Genomic DNA, 10,535 nt, shown 5'->3' on the forward strand with positions numbered 1-10,535 from the left:
TAGCTGCTGATAAATGTCAGATTAGTAAATCAGACAATGAGCAACACTCTCATTTGCTTGCCCAGTGTATGTTATAGAGCGCCTTAAAGGTAGCAGATGAGTCAAATCTGCATGAAATGCAGAAAACCAAATTACATCATGAAAACCCTACCACAAATGAGTTATGGGGGGCGGAAGTTTTATGGGAAAATATATTAAAACACACCTTTGTGTCCACGCATGAAGAGCAGAAGAAAACAAAAATGAAACCAATGTTTCTGGAACTGGAACATCACAAATGCTACCTCTTGTTTGGGAGAAAAGACTGACTTGTGGATTTGCTTAAAATGTAGCATTTTTTGCAACTGAGGGAAAAAGTAATCCGTGTCTTTAATCATTGCAGTTAGCCTAAGATGACAAATTTCAAAGATTCAAAGAGCAGAATTTAGCTAAAAGAAAAAAAAGGCACTCACACTTGCTTTGAAAATAAGCTTCAAAAGAGCTTACACAAAGGATACAAAGGTATTTTAGAACACCACAAAGTGAGGCTTATCTAGGAGGCACACGAGAACAAAAATATTCTTGCTCCAGTTTAACAGGTGTTGTTATGACGCGAGATCGGAAAGCACGGCCTCTGCGTAGCATTGAGCAATGAATCACGCTTTCCTAGGTTTCTGTGTTTGCTACATCAGCATCAGACCATATCCTGAGCCCTGCCTCCTTTTCTGCATCGGGAAGGAGGGGGCGGAGGGGCTCCGAGGGAGGAGAGAGCACTGTTGATACGTTGGGCTGGCCCACGTAACCCGCTGGGCTCCCAGGAAAGCTCAGTCGAGCCGTCAGGGATGCTTCTGAGGCACAGCAAGGAGCGGCGGCCAAAAGCAACAGTGCTGAGGGCAGTGCCGCCTCCTCCCGCTGTTCCCCATCCTTCGGGGAGCCGGGAGAACCGGGAGCCCGAGAGGAGGCGGCGCTGGCCGAGGAGCTGCGCTGCGACGATAGCTGTCCGGGAAGGGGATGCCGAGTTGCTGGGCAGCCCGCACGGAGGCTCCTGCACGGGTTTATTGCGTTAACCAGCCCGAGCCCCCTCCCTGGGCCTACCTCCAATCCACCACCGTGGTACTGAGCCCCGGCGCATCCCCCTAGCCCAGGCGCCCCTACGGCCGCTGTTCCAGGAAGGTTGGGAGAGCCATGACCCCATGTAAACCCCCGCTCCTTTCCTCAGCTGACCCGACTGCCTCCGCCCAGGAAAGCGGCAGCCACCGTCCTACCCGCGACAGGGACGAAAGACGGTCGGCAGGAGAGCAGCATCCCTGCGCCACCTCCCCTGCGTGCGAGAAGACCCTCCCACCCCTCACCTGTCCCAGATGCTGCCAACGGGCAACGAGGAGGCCTGCCCCGGGCCGCGCGCGCTGCTGCCGTTACGCCGTCCAGAGACCGGTACCCGCCGCGCTCCCGATGCTAAAATGGCGCGAGGGGGGGACGGGGGGGGACGGGGCGGAGCGAGCCCCGCTGCCGGATCCGCCGCCCGATCCTCCCGCCCTGACGGAAGGGGCGGGGGCGGGCCCGCCGCGAGGCCGGCTGCACGCCGGGGTCTGCGGCTGGGAGGTGCTATGTCGGCAGTGTCAGGGACGTGGGTCTCCCCTGTCGCCAGTCCTGATCGAGCAAACGGGGTGTCAGAGGAAAGCAGGCTGCTGACGCGGTATGGACAGAGCTCTGTTCCCCTCTCTCCTGTGCTGCAGGACTGTTCATTTCGTTAGTTTTCCAGTAAGGATTGGTCACGCCGATGGGCAAAAACCGCATCTCCCTATACACAATCTCTTTCCTGACATAGGCTTGGACTGGGAACAGTAATGCCTGCTCTAGATCTTCTAGGCTGGACTAGGCAGCACAGGGTCTATCAGCCACTTTTGCCTCCTGACAATTTGGAGGCCATCAAGCTGAGCTGGAGGTCCCTGTGTTGTCCACTCAGAGAACAAGTGGGTTTTAGCAGCAGCATTGACGAGAGCAACTAGGATTACTCACAGCACGGTTCAGAAAGCCAGAGGCCACAAATACCCTGATGAATCATGCAAAAGTTTGCCAGATGGTTTTGCTTGTTTTGGAGTCAGGCTTCATCAGAATAGACTAAGCACAAAATAACAGTCTTTTGACAAGAGGCATAGCTGCTTCTTAACGTGCAAAGGAAGAGGAAACATTTCATGCTCCCATACCAAGCAGAAGTCCAGCACAATCCTCCCCCATTCCATATGGAGTGGGGAAAAAGAAAAAATACAAAACAAGCCACATTTGGGAACATGATTTTGGTGCTATAAAAGACAACACCTTACAAGAGGCTAAAATACTCTGGCAACAATTGCACATGCCATGTGGATGTTATATTTAATAGTTGTTGTTCTTAGAGAAGCAAAAAGCATGTCACTTCACATGGATGGAGATTGAGACAAGTCACTGTGTGGTTTGGATTTGGCCTGTGAGAGTTTCAGGGCAGTCCATTTATTGCTCTCACTTTGTTCTAATTTGTTTCAAACCTGACTGTTTTACTCCATGTCAAATCATCGCTAACGAGAGGGGCTGGATTGTGCAAGATGCCCAAAGGCCCATCTCTTTTATGCAGACTAGCCTTCCTGTAGTTGGAAAAGGTGGAGCAAACAAACTTGCTACAATTTTTAGTCGGAAAAAAAACCCACTGACACATGAGCCCATTTTCTAAGTCTTTTTCATAAACAGAGAATGTACTGGTAACTTGTTCAGTTGTGTTATACTTGTTGAAATCTTACCATTTGAATTAACCGAGCTTGGATTTACCATGATGTGTCCTGCTAGTGGGTAGGGGAGCTTGCCTCATGTGTAAACTGGAGCACTGAAATGGCTGCAGTGGGACAGAACAGTGACTGAGTTAGCATATGGTGTCCTTTCCCCAGCTGTGGATGGTCATCTCCTGGGAAGATGACAAATTCTGCAGCTCAGACTCGTAGCCAAAAGTAGTCTGTTTCTGCTCTTGATAATACAAATTAGCAGAAGAAAAACCCAACTGCTTTCTGAATCTATGCAAGATTCTGGCATCTACAGCTTGATGTAGTTCCACAGTTTAACTTCATGCTGTGTGAAAATCACTTCCATGTATTTTCAGCCTTCTATCTGGTATTTCCATTTATGTCCCTTGACTCTTGTGTTAACTAGCCATGAATTATTCTCTCTTAACTGTCTCCATGCCACTCCTTGTTTTATAGATCTGTATCACAGATTCCTTGCACGACAGTCTCATTCATCTCTCTTCCAGGCTGACAAGACTAGTGTTCACCAGGTGCAGTTTCATAGTACCTCCAACAAATTTAAATTTCAGCTCCCATCTCTCTACCTCAGTTTGTGTCTTCTTGCTCCCACATGGATTTCAGGTGCTCAGGCTGTGTGCTTCTGCTGGGTGCAGCTTTTCCCTCACCTCTTCCTTTGTGCTCTCCCTATTGGAGATCTCACCAAGCCATGGGATTTCCTCACCAAGCTCTTGTTGGCCTTGGACAAGCTGGCCTTGCATGCTATTGAGAGTACAGTGGGGAATCATGTTGTCTGTGGGGCTTGTCCACTAATGGCTCCAAACTGGGCACCACTAAATGACACATAGATTCAGTGGTATCAGGGCTGCTCAACAAAATGCTTTGTGCCATTCATAAGGATGAACATCTAAGTCACATTAATGATTTCAGCAAAGTTGGAAACAAATTTTGGTTACTTACAATCTAATTAAAAAACATAACCTGTCAGAGTGTGCTTACAATAACGAGTCCTAAAATTTAACATAGTACAGAGAGGGTACCAAATAAAGAGTCAAACAGACCTTGTTCTATGGAGGCTTTAGGAACAGGACTATATGAAACCTTTCCTGTAGCCACAGGTTTGCAAGTACAGAATCACAGAATCACCAAGGTTGGAAGAGACCTCAAAGATCATGAAGTCCAACCTGTCACCACAGACCCCATGACTAAACCGTGGCAGCAAGTGCCACGTCCAATCCCCACAGGTGCTCTTTTCTTTGTCCTAAAGAATAGCTACGTTTGAACTGCTCTCTACAAATAAAGCTGTGGTGGACTAGCAGTACCCTGAGGGCAAGTGGAATACCTCCAAAGGCTTCAAAACAGGTAGCTAAGAAAAGCAAGGCTATTGTCAGGAAGTTTATATTCATCACAAGAGCTCAGAAACGCCTTTGCAAATATTTCAGGAGTCCACAAACGAATAAATTAAAACTGCTTTTATATAACAGTATGTCACATTGTCTTGAAATATAACGCTGAATGAAAGCATTCTTGTTTTTTCCCCTGTTGCAACTGCTTTGTATCTTTCCATTAAGAAAAGCCTAGCAATGATCTTTGTGATCAGTATAGCAGAACTTCCCAGACAGTGCAATTGTTCTGAACCAATGCCAATTTTCATCCTTATCACCGAGGTCAAAAAGGAGCAAGAGAAAATAATGTGGAGAAGAGGTCAAAGCAGCCTAGAAGGTCTCTGTTCTTCACCCGTTACTCAGCATAAGCTTGGAAAGAATCAACAGCTTCTCACCTCATTCATGATATCAGCAAAGGCATTGCATAATGTTAGCACTTTTAATCTAAGTAGTAAATCAATATTTGGAGCCTTGTGGGTTGTTTATTTATATTAGGGGCAATGACTGGTGAAATCAACTATTTCTTTGTTGCAATCCTGTTTCTTCAGGGAGTGTACAGTTACAATCAAAACAACAGGAAAGAAATTTGGTACACAGGTTTTGCCATTTTGTAATCCCTCTAACAATTTTGCCTCAGGACTTTATATTTCTTAATAAACTCAGATAATTGGGGGGGGGGGGGAGGAGGAAAGATTAACCAAACCCCAAAGTGAAGCTTGTTGGACATTTACATTAACTCTGTTCATCAGGAGTAACTTACTTTTGTTCACTCCAGGTCTTTTTAAACTGGCTCCTAGGTTTAAAAAAAACCCAACAAAACAATAAAGCCAACACAGCAGTCAGACACATTTGGTGCCATAAAGAATTATTGATCCCTCCAAAGAAATGCATTTCAAGAAGGAATTTTAAGTAGGGGGGAACTGAGGGATGGCCTATTGAAAACAGAGCAGGGTTTTCAAAGAAGGGGCCTGCTTCCACATGCATGAATTGCTTTGTTCTTTGCTGCTTTTTTTTTTTGTTCATGCTATTTCCATTGCCTTCTTACTCTTATACATGAAACCAGGTTGTGAAATTATCTGCAAATCTGTTCACAATAGTTGTCATAAAATAACCATACATAAAGAATAAAACTCTATCACATCTAGTACCTACAGCTTTCCCTTTTGGGGAAGGTAGAGGCAAAGTTTGATAAATCTTCTGACCTAAAAACCTTTCCTCAATTTTGTTACCCCAACCTACACAAATATGACTTCTCATTCTGAGTCATTATATAGAAGAATGTACAGCAACTGGCAATCACTGAACATATACTTGCCACATGTAATTAAATCTTTATGTTTAAGCTATATTCCATGCATGAAAGAGAAACGTGTATCTGCTTGCAGACATAACATTCGTATTCTGTAAAGCCATCACATTCATTGCCTGCTCAGGTCCATGCAGAGCTATGATCTTTTCCAGAGGTAATACATGACAGTTCTGCCTCCTTAGGCAACAAGAGAGACAACTTGCAGTATTACCCAGATACCTGCAGTGCCCCACAGCACCTTAGTATCCGCAGCATTTCAGAGACTGTGATTGTTTTGGGTGGAAAAGACCTCCAGCCACAACCTAACACCCCCATAGCCATTAAGCCATATCCTGAAGTGCCATGTCTACACAATTTTGAGCACCTCCAGGGACAGTGACTCCACCACCTTCCTGGGTGCCTGTTTCAATGCCTGACCACTCTTTCAGTAAAGGTATTTTTTCTTGTATCCAGTCTAAACCTCTCCTGGCAGAACTTGAGGCCATTTCCTCTTGTCCTATCACTTGATACTAGAAGAGACCAACACTCACCTCACTCCAACCTCCTTTTAGGGAGTTGTAGAGACCAACAAGATCTCCCCTCAGCCTCCTGTTTTCCAGAATAAACAATCCCAGTTGCCTTAGCCACTCCTCACCAGACCTATTCTCCAGGCCCTTCATCAGTTTTGTTGCCCTTCTCTGGACAATGTATAGCCTAGAAGGCTCCAACATACCATAGCCATGATGGTACCCATTTATGTGCTTGGATTTTGATTTTCATCCAAGTGGGCACCTAGTTATTTCAAGATCTTGGGTCAAATCAGCACCTAATAGAAATCATTGCTGAGCTGGGCAGTTTCACATGCTATGGAAAGTCAAAGGAGATGCAGTTCCAGCATTGTCTTACTTACTGTCAGCCATGACAAAACTGAAAAGCCCTGTCAGGAGTAGAGCCAGATTATCAGCTCCTTAACAGGATGCTGCACATTCATGGAATTCCTGGCTTATGAATATACATTTTAAGAAAGGAAAGCAGTATTGACAGAGTTCTGATCCATACCACGAGAGATCTATGGAAAGATTTGGCATTGTACATTTAATTTTGTTGGTGCAAAGAGCTACATGTCTTATTAGCAGAACATAGGTAACTGTATGGTAGCTAGATTGCTGTACAAAACAAAGTACCTGAAAATGATGTTCTCAGCTTTAGAGGGAACTTTGAACAGTCATTACAAGGAGGACCTTGAGTACTTCTCACTTACCAAAATACGTTCTACTGCTGCCTAGAGACATTCAAAAGAAAACATAATGCTATAAAAATTAAATGATTTCCTGATTTTTCACAAGATCCAGTCTGAAGTTCACAACCACAGGTAGAAATAGCCCCACAGGCCAGGCTTGCTCTAAAGAGCCCACAGGATTAGGATAGATTTTATGTCCAAAAATATGGTTAAATAATTGTCTTCTTTCAGCCTGTTCCATTCTCTTCTCATCAGGATCTCTTGAGTCCTACAATTTCCATTATGGGAATCATAACACTATAGTGCCCTACTTTAGTATGAAACTATTTGGAGACAGTGAGGACCTTGACCTCAATAGTTTGTCTATTCACATATGCCAGGGCAGAAGTTTGTCTTGACAGAACCAGCAAGGCCAGCCTCCTAATCAACACTTTTTCCAACATTTACTTAGCAAAAATTTTTACTTGTTCATGTTGACTTTGTTCTAATTTTGTCATCCAAGCTCCTTTTTTATAAAAATGATACTTGAGTTTTTTTATGCCTGTGGCCCAGGGAGCAGGCAAGTGTAAACAATATCCTCTGTTGTACTCCCATATGAATCCTTCTCACAGGGAGCAGCTGCATGTACACATATTCCCCCAGATTTGTCTTGGGAGAAGTAATGTTGGTAAACTTAGAATAGCTTAACTTACTGATTACCTCTTCATAGTCATTCCTGGAAGACTGGGGTGCAAATATACATCAGCAGATTTGCATGAGGGACAGACAGAATCTAGTGTCCAAATAATGCTTTTAGCACATGAGGGAATTCTGACTCATTTTGGAGGAACTGGCTTCCTATGCAGCAGTGTAACGGTTACACAAGGTTCAACGGTGTGATTTTTTGCTTATTGATGTTTCATTCCTTACAGCAAAAGACCATAAATCAGCTCATAGCCCTCACCACTGACAGACTGTGAACTTTTTTCTATAATAATTAATGTAAAATCGTCTCTAAGAAGCATTTCTCAAAATCATTTGGTGATAGATTGTCAATCTATGTATGCAAGTCTTATAAAGTAGTCTTGTTATTGTGAACTCCATTGTGTGATTTTTTACACAAACTGTAAATATGTCATGAAACACCTCTTTCTACCCTCCTTCATCAGATGTACTTTCTTTTTGTTTCTGGGATTGCTGTGCCCAGAAGATTAAAAAATTAGAGTCACAATAAAAACCCAGCCCAAGGACAGAAGTATTATATATGCTTTAAAGCAAGCAGGCAGCCTTCCAGTTTTAAAATCTTCTACACATCCTGGTTAAATTACAGCAAGCTGCCAGTCTGCCCTGACATGCTCCAGCAGTTCTGCTTCAGCTTGTTCCTGAACATGTAAGGCAGTCCTTACAAGACAGTCTTGCAGCTTCCATCTTTTCTGTCATGATTTACAAGATGGAGTACCTGCAAGAATGTCATTTACCCAGCTTGTCAAAATGTCAGGGTTTTGCTGAAATTCAAGTTATATTCTTTTCATTCTGTCTTTGCAGCAAAACTTTTAGTCATATTTTTTTTCTAGCACAGCCTCTTTCTTTAGAGGCTGGTTGATTACTTCATTTTTCCCCACCAGTCCCAAGAGAATCACCCTCATTGTGCATACAAATTCCTGGAGAAGACCCTCTTAAAATGTTATTTGTGGACAGTTTGCAGAAGTTGTACAGATCCCCTCAGCAATTTCCCACAGTACACTGAACAGCATATTAAATGTGTATGATTTTTTTTCCCTTGGTCATCTTTTTCAAATCCTTCAGAAGTCACCCACAAAAGATGCCCCACATACACTTTTTCACACATCTCCTTTTTTACACATCTTAAGTGGGCAGAGATGCCAGCATAACAAGTTTCTGCATTCTTAGTATCATTTTTCAGTCAACAACCCAACATTTCCTTTGCGACATTTCCTTTGGCAGTGGCCTCATTGTCAAAATCTTTGAGTCTAAATTGATCCATTTCCGTTCATAAACGTTTGTGCTACACAAAATATCCATTCATGTCAAACACAGGACTGACATACAAAGACGAGAAGTGCACCTTCACATGGTGTCTTTCAAAAAGATATTTAAATTCTTGCCTTAAAAAGTATTTCCCATGCAATCAAAGATTGACTTAGCACTCAGATCTGTAAAGTAAAAGCACTTTTAATGAAGAGCCCAGGTGAACTTCAATCTTGAACACTGGGGTGAAGGTGACAACATTGTGACTGCTTTAGATGATTGCACTTGTGACACTGACTTTCCTTTTGCCATCAAAACAGAAGAGAACTCTACTTACACAATCATCTCTCATACGAGTAGCTGCTACCTACTTGTACAAGTTGTTTCTCAGGTTTACAAGTAATTGCATAATGTGCAAGAAACACAGAGTATGCTTCATTTACACATGCTTTCATTTCTGTCCATAGTTCTAATACAAGTTCATCCCTGGAGTCAATTATTTAATTTATTCACATGAAACTATATATGTAAATTGCTTACAAAAAAACACTTGTAGTAGTCAGAGAAGAAGTAAATGCTTGTGAATGAAACCTGGTTGTGAATATTCAGACACTGGAGTTGGGGAATGTCTGCATTCTGAGGTTTTCCCTGCTTCTGCTGGCCTTGTACTCAGAATTCAAAACTGCCTGAAAGTAGACACCATCACATTATCTGTAATGATAATCTGGCTCCACAGGCCAGCCCAGGTATTGGCATTACACACAGCTGACAAGTACCATGATAAAGGTTTCTTTTTGTTCAGATGAATAGTATCACTTACAGACCTATTTTCTTACTGGACAATGATAGTTAAGAAAGATGATACTGGGGGAGTTTCAGCTTTAGCCCATGTTGTCTAGATAATTTAACTTCCTCATTAATATACAATAGCAGCAGCATCAAATAAAAGACCTGTAGTAGCTTGAGAAAATTAGAAGATAGTGCAAAAATAGGCAGGGTAACAAAAGGTACATTATATTCAGTAGACAAATCAGGTGGCCTTTCTTCTTGGACACTCAGGAAGACAAGTATTCAAACATCATCATGTTCAGAATGACATAGAAATAAGATAAGAAAAATGAGATAATCTGGATTGCCAAAATCCTCACATTGTAGTTTATGGCTAATATTTTGAGGGGTAAATTTGAAAGAGTGTTGATGACTGAAAGTGGAGTGACATTGCTGACGCAGCTGAACACTACAATGCTGAAGCAGCTATCTGCTCTGTTTTCAATTCATTTTAATCTCATTTGATTTTATTGTAATTCTGTGCCATGCCAATACCCATCCCAACTGTATTAGCATAAACTGTGTAGCTGAGTTTGCTCATTGAGTCTCTTCAGAGCAGTACTGATGGCAGCCAAACTTTTAACTATTTCACAATGGTGCCTGCAACAACTTGTGATGCCAGATACTATCTTTTATTGAAATGCTTCTTAGCATTTTCTGCATTCACAGAGAATGCAGAAAACTGAAGCATCTCTGACTTTTGTACCACAATTAGAAAGTCTGAAACTTCAGCTTGAGCATTTGACACGGTGCTGCTGAGGAGAAGAAAATTAAAAGCTATTTCCTTATTCAGTGGACACTGATTTCCTTTCCCAGAAATGGCTGACCACAGAAGAGAAAGCATGAAGCATTGCTATGGAGAATAAACAATTACTCCTATGAACTGCGGGTCTAATGAAGCCTACCTGCTGGTTTGGTTTTGGTTTGGTTTTTTCCTTCCCCCCCCCACAAACAGATCTGAATCTCTTGCTCTTTTTTTTTTCCCATGGATTCCTTGGCTGATCTCCTGTTAATATAAAAGATCATTCAACATTATTCAATATTTCCATGATAAACCAGGTTGCCATGTGACCCTGCAC

The 10,535-nt window shown here is 42.8% G+C and overlaps 1 protein-coding gene across 2 annotated transcripts in view; it reads right to left on the bottom strand.

The window, feature by feature from the left end:
• Positions 1–1,446, bottom strand: part of ACSL4 (acyl-CoA synthetase long chain family member 4) — a 35,626-nt gene extending 34,180 nt beyond the window's left edge. For both annotated transcript variants that reach the window (XM_054169357.1, XM_054169356.1), the window contains exon 1: positions 1,332–1,446. The gene's annotated coding sequence lies outside the window, so the exon portion shown is untranslated. The remainder of the gene's footprint in view (positions 1–1,331) is intronic.
• Positions 1,447–10,535: the final 9,089 nt, after the last annotated feature.

This window comes from Dryobates pubescens, chromosome 18 (assembly GCF_014839835.1).
Source record: "Dryobates pubescens isolate bDryPub1 chromosome 18, bDryPub1.pri, whole genome shotgun sequence".
NCBI lineage: Eukaryota > Metazoa > Chordata > Aves > Piciformes > Picidae > Dryobates > Dryobates pubescens.